Genomic DNA, 8,479 nt, shown 5'->3' with positions numbered 1-8,479 from the left:
AGTGGGCGCATACGTTTCGGGATCTGTCCGTCTGTCTATGTTTCTAGTGTGAGACGCTACACTGCTGACTATGGCGGCCGCCATTATGTCGAAGACTTTTTCCGCCAGCCTGCATAGCGAAGCCACGCCATTTGCGCGTGTGATGTTCTGAGGCTTGGCGGGAATTTTCCATACTCTGAGGTGAGGCTCGTTACTGTAGCCGGTGTATGCGGGGCAGGTGACTAATGTCTGCGCACATGGATGTTTATCACATACAGTACACATATCTCCAAAGTGTCCCTCTTTTTGACCCAAGTCCCTCCGTCCCTCGGCAGGGGTTTACACCAGGGCTGCGAAGTCGGAAAAATGTATCTTCTCCAGCTTTTCAAAAAAGTATTTAAAAATGTTATAATCCAATTCAATATGAATGTTATAAATGTTCCTCATTAGTATAGTTTATGTTCTATCAATCTAAGCCCCTTGTTTATTAAAATCAGAAAACACTTTCCTACATACACTAAGAGGGAGATTTATCAAAGGGTGTCAAATTTAGACCGGTGCAAACTGCCCACAGCAACCAATCACAGCGCAGCTTCTAGCTCTAGTAACATGAAAGAGGAGCTGTGATTGGTTGCTGTGGGCAATTTTACACCCTTTGATAAATCTCCCCCTTATGCTAAGTTTACACGAGGCGATTATTGGCCCGATTGTACGATTAACGATTTCGAAGTAACAATTTTTTTTATAACGATCAGCGTTTAGACGGTACGATATATCGTACGGAAAAATCGTTTTGCGATCGCCCGCAGCCTGGCCCGCCCGCAGACCGCCCCCCCCCCCCTCGCTCAGCCGCAGCCACCCTTGCCGCTCCGATTGCCCCCCCGCCGCCGCTCCGATCTGATTCTGGACCTGATTCTGGACTGTATGTACAATAACAGAAATCCAACATCTCTCCCTAGACAGAGACCCGGTAAAACAAAATATAACCACAAATGATGCAGAATAGAAAAAAATAAGAAAAGATCACCATATGCAGTCCAACAGAATGAGAGTCGGATGGGATAAGAAATCAGGGTGATGGCTCCAGCAGTGTGTGTGTGTGTGTGTGTTATGGCTGCAGCAGGCTGTGTGTGTGCGCGCGCTGTGGCTGCAGTGGGCTGCGTGCGCGTGCGTGCGTACGTACTATAGCTGCAGCAGGCTGTGTGTGTGTGTGTGTGTGTGTGTGTGCTATGCTGTGTATGAGCTGTGTGTGTGTTGTGGCTGCAGCGGGCTGTGTGTGTATGTATGCATGTATGTGTGTGTATGTGCGCGCGCTATGCTGTGTGTGTGTTATGGCTACTGTATGGGCTGTGTGTGTGCGTACTATAGCTGCAGCAGGCTGTGTGTGTGTGTGTGTGTGCGTGCTATGCTGTGTGTGAGCTGTATGAGCTGTGTGTGTGTTGTGGCTGCAGCGGGCTGTGTGTGTGCGTACTATAGCTGCAGCAGGCTGTGTGTATGTGTGTGTGCGCGCGCGCTATGCTGTGTATGAGCTGTGTGTGTTGTGGCTGCAGCGGGCTGTTTGTGTGTGTGCGTACTATAGCTGCAGCAGGCTGTGTGTGTGTGCATGCATGCTATGGCTGCAGCAGGCTGTGTGTGCGCGCTGTGGCTGCAACGGGCTGTGTGTGTGCGCGCTACTGCATGGCTCCAGCAGGCTGTGTGTCATTGCTGCAGCAGGCTGTGTTTGTGCACTATGGCTGCAGCAGGCCGCGCGTGCAACTACCCTGGTGTCTGACTGGCCATTTATGAAGGAGCTGGAGTCTGTTCCTGATAACGTTCAGGGGTCAGAGCTCTGGTTTACTCTGCTTTTTTATGTCCATTTCACAGTTTCTGTTTTAGTAGATTTAAAGAGGACCTGTCACCCCTCGTGTCGGGGTGACAGGCTCCCGACCCCCCACTAGAGCCCCCTATACTTACCTGACCGGCGCGCGCTCCTGAGATCGGTCCGATGCCCATGAGCGTCGGACTCATCTCAGGAGCACACACGTCGGGCTTTGGGTGCTGAAATCTCTGTCACCGGACCAGATCAAGAAGCGGGACCCGGCGCAATCAGGTAAGTATAGGGGGCTCTACCAGGGGGTCGGGAGCCTGTCACCCCAGCATGGGGGGTGACAGGTTCCCTTTAATGAATAGAAAAACGCATTTCATGGAAACCAATCATCAAGATTTATAGTTCCGAGCTATAATAATGTTATAAAGGATGCTGCAGTGTTTCTGATTATATAAGCTGCTCGTTTCCTGTTATCTCTGTCTCCAAAAACATAGTCAAATTTCTTCCTGTACTGTATGCAAATAAGCAATAACTAATCATGTGGGTGGTGTCTCTCCCTCATCTGGTCACGGCTCCAGGGCTGTAGTCACTCCCCTCTTTGCTGCAATCCCATCTCTCTAGGCATCCTCTCAATGTTGGCGCCTGGTTTGGGAATCATGCCCAGAGAGGCCATATTGCAGTGCAGAAGGGAGTGACTACATCCCAGGAGCCGTGACTAATGAAATGTCAAAGGCCCTTCCCCCCAATAAAAGTTTAAATCACCTCTGCTCAATGACTGATCATTGACATCCGTGATACATTGCTTTGGGCTGCTGGAGCCCAGAGCAATGGATTGCGGACCTGGGATCAGCGTCATTGGGATGCTGAGGCCTGGCCTGGGCAGAAGGAGGGATCACATCAGGGAAGTGCTTTTCAGAGCATTTAAATGCAGCTGTCAGGTTTAGCAGTTGCATTTAAATGCTTAATAAGCCTGTGTGGCAAGCAGCCCGCGTTGGCTGATAGAGATGCTCCCCAGCTGCTGATAAGCAGCCGGTGGCGGTCAGAGCGGGGGCCCGGCTCGACCCCTCTCTGAACCCCCCTTGCACCACCATGGCGTAAGAGGTACGTCTTGGGATGTTAAGGGTGCGTTCACACGTAACTGATCTGCAGCAGATTTCTCGCTGCAAATTCGCAGGGAGATCCACTGCGGATCCCTGCACAGACTGGCCGAGCAGGACGTGCCAGGAACCCCCAAAGCAAGCCGGAGCGGGGAGCAGGTGATGTATACCCTCCGGGGGGGGGTTAACTGGGCGGGCTGCTGACATACAGCGGGTTGTCCATCCTGCTGCGAGTTTGTCTGCCATAGAGTGTAACGCTGCGGATCCGTTACATGTGAACGCACCCTAAGGGGTTAAATATCTAAGAATATATTTAGTGCCCCGCTGTGCCTCAGCGCTCATCCCGCCTCTTGGTCCCATGCAGGAGCGCTCACCTTGATGGGACTGAGAGGCGGGATGAGCGCTGAGGCACGGGGCTGCAGGGGCTGAATGACAAGATGGATTAGGAGAACAGAGGGGACAAGAGGAGGTGCCGGAGCGCTTACCCCGAACAGGACCAAGCGGTCGGGGTGAGCGCTGAGGTGCAGAGGGGATCGCAGGGGCACACGGAAGACGGGAGGAGGCGCAGGAGCTCTAACCCCAATTGGACCGGGTGGTGGGGTGAGTGCTCCTGTACGGGACCGGGCGGCCGGGTACGGAGCCACAGGGAGTCATAGAGGATAGGAGGGCACGGGCAGCGTCTTGGAAGGAGGTGCAGCGGGGTGAGCGGCAGATGAGCAAAGCTCACCCCCCTGCACGGGACCGGGAGGGAGACAGAGAGATGGGAGGGAGGACATTGCCAGCACGGAAAGGCAATACATAGACGTCTATACTTGTACATGGCCCCCCTGCTGGACCCTGCCGGAAGACATGCACTTGAGACGTGACGTCACATTTTTTTTGAGAAAGTGAGCCTGCCTGACCTACTAAAGTGAGGGAAATAGCACTTTATGTGCATTTCCCATAAATAGTGTATATTAGTGATTTGTATAACTTTCCATATGTAATAAAATATTAAAAAATATGTTTTGCCCGGAGTACCCCTTTAATTGTTCCTTTCCAATTGATGAGAAGGTCATCTCTTGATAGATCTCTTGGTGATCTTGTACGCTCTGATGCTATACTGTATTTTGAAATTTAAATGTTTGTAAAGATAAATTGAACACAGTCCAGAACAATCCCTACCTATCAGGATACAGATTTTGTTTAAATCTAAATTCTGTGTGTTTTCCTTTAGAAACAGAAGCCATGTAATACCACATATAATCTCAGAACAGGTGTGGTGCTTTTTTTTGCAAGAAGTTAGCTGTGACTTTTCTAATCTTGGAGAACCCCTTTTACCTTCCTCTCCTGCCTCCCATGATTTCCTTCACCTTTCCACCACCTTCCCAATCACCCATGCCCCTGTTACATAATTGTCTTTCTCTTATTTAGCAGTTGTATGATTTTTGCCCTGGCTTACATCTATTGCTGCAGAGAGGGAGAAATCATTATGTTTTGGCAAAGTCTCTCTTACTTAAAGAGTAATGTTTCCCAATATTGACAGTTGTAATCTTGCCCTGTACATTAAAGGGAACCAGTTATCACATTTGTGCTGATTGGGCTCCCAGAACGGTTGCACACACCTCGCAGCCAGGTCTCCTGTGGTGTCAGGGGTTCTAGGATCTGTGGTCTTCATGCCGAGTAAAATGCATTTTAATCCTGCGCGTGAGGCAGAGGGAGAGGCGAGAACTAGTCATCTGGGCTGTGACTGGGCACTCTTTGTCCTGTCAGTGTGCTCCATGGGTTGATTGACTGGCAAGGAGAGGCCTGTTATTACAAATACAGAGGGTGATAATACAAAATACAGATGATATCACTATTTAGTCATTGATCATTGATCTTGTACTAGATGCCACGAAACGTAGAAGTAAAAGCAAGAATTCATGACTGGGACCGCACTCTTCAGGTTTGCCAGCAGCTGAGTGGAAGCAACGGGGAGAAGATCCTGCAGAGAGATGTTTTCTTTAACACCACAAAAGGACGCCTTAAGCTTAGAGACTTTCAGGTTTGGCTGACAGTCCTCGCATCTCTTATAAAGTTGGACAGTTTTGCTATGTCTCTTGTCTTCTCTCTTAAGCAAGATTCACACACACTGGATCCGCAGCGGATTTCATGCTGCAAATTTTTAGCAAAATCCACTGCGGATCCCTTGCCTGTCGTTTTCAATGAGATAACATTCTTGCAGCGGGACTGACATTATATTATTGAAAGTGACACTTAAGGGATCTGCAACGGATTCTTCTGTGATGGTTTCATAACTGAGACAGACAGGTAGAGGTGTTAATTTTTTTGTGTCATGGTATGTACTTTTTATTGGTATCATCTGACCTTTTCATCCCATTTTAAAAACACATTTCTGGTGTTTGGTATTTTTATGACATTAACTGTGTGAGATCATTAAAGGAGAATTCTGGGGTCTGTTCAAAAAAACCAATCACCAAATAAACAAGGGATCTTTTCCCCCTTTGGAATAGTAACAGTTTGAGCCCCAAATCGCCACTCTAGGACCCCCACATCGCCTGTTCTGGTTATCAGCTGGTCTCTCCACACTTCCTGTCAGAAGTCCCAGCCCCTCTTCCTTGCTGCTGTACCTGTCACGCCCACTGTATACTCCCCTCTGCTGCTTGTCCAGCCCACTCAGTAAAGCCTTGCTCTGTGTCCCACCCCCTGAATGTTACCAGCCCCCCTAATGCTTAGCCTGTAGTCCTGCCACATGCATTCTCTGTGGCATCACTTGTAGTGTCTAATGTACACTTTACAATTCAGCAGGTACTATACACAACCCCCCTCTCCTTCTCTTCTGATCACAGCACACAGTGTCTTTATAGTGTGCCTACACAGCCTGTCATGTGTTGTTCCCCCAGCAGCCCCCATCCCTTCTCATCCCAGCACACACACAGGCTCCCAGCCTCCTCCAGCCAGTCATGCTGTATCTCCCCCCTGCAGCACAGCTCCTCCCGTTCTGAGCACAGCATGGAGCTCTCAGTGACCCTGCTCCAGCCTGCCATGCTCTCTCCTTCCCCCCAGCAGCCCCCACCCCATCCCTTCTCATCCCAGCACACACACAGGCTCCCAGCCTCCTCCAGCCAGTCATGCTGTATCTCCCCCCCTGCAGCAGAGCACCGAGCTCTCAGTGACCCTGCTCCAGCCTGCCATGCTCTCTCCTTCCCCCTGCAGCCCCCACCTGTCAGCGTTCTGGTCACAGCTGACACGGAGCTCCCAGCCTGCCTGCTCCAGCCCTCCATCGTGCTCGCTCCTCCCCCTCCTCATCAGCATTCTGATTGCTCTACACAGAACGGGTGCCTCTACACAGGAGGGAGGCTTCTGTATGCATATGTATGAGGCTGGGAGGCGTGCCAGCAGCTCATAGGAACGCCTGCACAGTGACGTGGTCAGCCCTACATCACGACCCAAGCTGCAGCAGGGACCCTGCACTCGTCGTGACGTCAGCCCAGAATGCGGAAGTAAGCCACTTCCGGCAGCTGGGGACACAGAGAAAAGTCTGGTAAGGGGCTATAATCTGACATGAGTGTACATTAGGAACTTATATAACTTTTTATGTGGGGAGGAAATGGGGGAAAAAAAATTTCACCGGACTTCTCCTTTAATATTATATTTATTTAGTTTATACATTTATGTGCCTCCCAGCGGTGATCAGAAAATTAGGCGTTACATAGTTTCCATTAAAAACACTGGGCTGTCAATGTAATGCATGGACCTTCCAGTTCCTCTAGAGGGCAAGAGATGCTCCTTGTAGTTGCTTTCCACTCTGGCTAATCATTGAGGGTACTGAATAAAGGATCTTCAGCTATTGTCAGAATCCCCTTATATAAAAAATATAGGTTCTAAACTAAACAGCCACTTAATTTATGACATCTGTGCTTATTTTATAACTGCTTTATTGTAGTGTATAGATGTATTTTCTTCTAATTGCCAATAATCCTGAAGAATTCTTGGGCTATGGAGCAAAACAAAAAGCAAACACATGACCTACTTTCAGTTTGGATTTGTTTCTGTCTTTATGCAGGATGGTAATGGTCAACTAATATACTACGAGCGTCCTGATCAGCTAGGACCAAAGCTGTCAAACTACTCAATCTCTAACACAGCTGACCCTCATGGACTTGAGGTATGGTTTCTAGTACGACAGAGAGAGAGAGGAGCGGCTGCACATCCCACCTATGGCTGATACTAATGCTAGGCTATTTTTAAAAACCAGCACCAGGATGTTGGTATATAATTTGATCAAACCATATTGCCCCGTGTACCACATGCAGGTCCCCTGGTTAACACGGGTCCCTACGCTAACTCCACACTGTGTCGGTCAGCGACCGCCAACCCCGCATGCGTGCACATGCAGGGTAGGGAGGCCATGGAATGGCCCTGCAAGCCCGATGTCACAGGACCAAACCCAGTTTTCTCCCAGTCCGTATGGTTTCTAGTCTTTTGGTATCCCCTGAGCTGCTTTTAAAGGGGTAGTGTGGCGTTTAACATTTATTTAAATAACACACTTTACAAAGTTATACAACTCTTGGTATGTGTGTTATTTAAGTGAATGGCCCCCTTCCCCGTGTTCTTCCCCATCCCAGAAGTGTGGTGCATTATACTTACGTATTCACTGTTGACCCCGGCCGCCACCTTGGGTCGACGGCATCATCTTCAAGAGCCCGGCCAGATTGCTCCAGACGTCCCTCATGCCGACATCCTCTGCGGCATCATCAGCCGCTCAGCCGCGATTGGCTGAGCATAACTATGCTCAGCCGGTGTCGACAGCTAATACATAAGTATAATGCACCACACTGGGTGGGGGGAACACGGGGAAGGTGGCCATTCACTTAATTAACACACATTACACAGTTGTATAACTTTGTAATGTGTGTTATTTAGTGAATGAATATTAACCTCTTCAAGACCAAGCCTATTTGCACCTAAAAGACCAGGCTCATTTTTCAAAATCTGACCTGTCTCACTTTATGCTCTTATAGCTCAGTGATGCTTTAACGTATGCTAGCGATTCTGAGATAGTTTTTTCGTCACATATGGCACTTTATATTAGTTGCAAAATTTGGTCACTACTTTGTGTGTTTTTTGTGAAAAACATCAAAATATCATGAAAAATTGAAAAAATTAGCATTTTATGAACTTTAAAATTCTCTGCTTCTAAAAAAAGAAAGTCGTATCACATAAATTAGTTACTAAGTCACATTACCGATATGTCCTCTTTATTCTGACTTCATTTCATAAACATATTTTACTTTTTTAGGGTGTTACGGGGCTTAGAAATTTATCAGCAAATTACCACATTTTCGTTAAAGTTTCCAAAACTGATTTTTTTAGGGACCAGTTCTTTTTTTAAAGGGAACCTGTCACAGGCTCCCGACCCCCCGTTAGAGCCCCCTATACTCACCTAATCCCGCCGGGTCCCGCTTCTGGATCCAGTCGGGTGATGGAGATCTCAGCCGCTGCAGCCCGGCGCGCGCGCTGAGAGATGAGTCCAACAACCATAGAGAATGACGGAGCGCTGGACTCTCCTGTCATTCTCTATGGGTGTTGGACTCATCTGTCAGCGCGTGCG

Source organism: Dendropsophus ebraccatus, chromosome 1 (assembly GCF_027789765.1).
Source record: "Dendropsophus ebraccatus isolate aDenEbr1 chromosome 1, aDenEbr1.pat, whole genome shotgun sequence".
Lineage (NCBI taxonomy): Eukaryota > Metazoa > Chordata > Amphibia > Anura > Hylidae > Dendropsophus > Dendropsophus ebraccatus.
The sequence above is the reverse complement of the archived record's forward strand: the minus strand, read 5'-3'. Positions refer to the sequence as shown.